The sequence below is a fragment of the Urocitellus parryii genome, chromosome 1 (genome assembly GCF_045843805.1).
Source record: "Urocitellus parryii isolate mUroPar1 chromosome 1, mUroPar1.hap1, whole genome shotgun sequence".
NCBI classification, from domain to species: Eukaryota; Metazoa; Chordata; class Mammalia; order Rodentia; family Sciuridae; genus Urocitellus; species Urocitellus parryii.
In genome coordinates this window covers 206,418,117-206,419,676 of record NC_135531.1, presented here as the reverse complement: position 1 = coordinate 206,419,676, position 1,560 = coordinate 206,418,117, and the positions used below count along the sequence as shown (strand labels likewise).

Below are 1,560 nucleotides of genomic sequence, written 5' to 3'. Positions count from 1 at the left end.
AGGCCTCCTCCAAACCCCCAGAATGATATCTATCTGCAGATTAGTTTTACCTGCTTTTGGAGTTTATATAAATGGAATCATGTACTATGTATTCTCCCCCCCACCCCCCATAATGGAGATTGAATCTAGCGCCTTCTGCATGCTGATCTACAACCACCAAGCTACATTCCTAGTCCCTAAGGTGTATTCTTTTGCAATTAACTAATTTTGCTCAACAAATTTTTGACCTGGAAGGTTCAAGATAATCACCTGAGCAGTGAAACCAGATGCTTCCATTGTTGGGTCATTTTTGCTATCACCAGCAACATTGCCACAACGAACATCTTTGACAGACATGTTCTTGACATAAAGCCCACACTATCTCCAGGAAGAGCTTCACTCAGAGCTTCATGGTACATTTCAACAGACTTTACTTCAGTTGTGACATTGACTGGAGCAAAGGTGACCACTATGCCGGGCTTGAGAACACCACTTTCCACTTGGCCCACAGGGACAGTACCAATACCCCCAATTCTGTAGACGTTCTGGAGAGGTAGACACAAAGGCTTGTCAGTTGGACAAGTTGGTGGCAGGATGCAGTCTAAAGCTTCGAGCAGTGTGGTTCCACTAGCACTGCCATCTTTATGGGTGACTTTTCATCCCTTGAACCAAAGCATAATAGCACTTGGCTCCAACATGTTGTCACCATTCCAACCAGAAATTGGCCCAAATGCTACTGTGTCCGATTTCTTAATGTAGGTGCTGACTTCCTTAACGATTTCCTCACATCCCTTCCGACTGTAGGGTGGCTCATGAAACCCGTTTTGTTATCACCAACAATTCATTGTTTCACACCCAGCATGCTCATGGGTCTGCCCATTCTTGGAAATACCTGCTTCAAATTCACCAAAACCACCACAACAATGAGGACAGCACAGTCAGCCTGAGATGTTCCTCTAATCAATTTTTTTGAAGCAGTCTCTGTGTCCTGGGACATCAATGATAGTCACATAATACTTGCTGGTCTCAAATTTCCGCAGGGAGATGTCATTGGTGATACCACACTCATGCTCAGCTTTCAGTTTATCCAAGACTCAGGCATAGTTGGTCCTTTCCCATTTCAGCAGCTTCCTTCTCAAATTTTTCAATGGTTCTTTTGGTCCCACCACATTTGTAGAACAGATGGCCAGTCGTGGTAAACTTGCCCAAATCTATGTGTCCAATGACAATAATGTGGATGTGAGCCTTTACCTTTACCTTTACCATTTTGGTGGTTTCACGACACCTGTGTTCTGGCAGCAAACTCATTGCAAAAGAATTGAAACCCATTTTCCTATTGACGGATGTCGTAGGCAGCTTCAGTCATGGCTCCCAATGATCCTTACCTCCTGATATCCTCTCCTTGTGAGTATGGATTGGATCTTGTGACTTTATTATAATACATAGAAAACACAATGACATTTCATTTCCAAATTTGGACATAAAAGACCCTTCTCTCTCTTTCTGGTTCTTCTTACTTTCTTTCTCTGATGAAGCAAACTGTCATGTTGTGAGCTGCTCTTTGGAAGGGTCCACATGACA

At 43.3% G+C, this 1,560-nt stretch overlaps 1 pseudogene; it reads right to left on the bottom strand.

The window, feature by feature from the left end:
- Window positions 1-201: 201 nt before the first annotated feature.
- On the bottom strand, window positions 202-1,308 carry LOC113183150 (elongation factor 1-alpha 1 pseudogene; annotated as a pseudogene).
- Window positions 1,309-1,560: the final 252 nt, after the last annotated feature.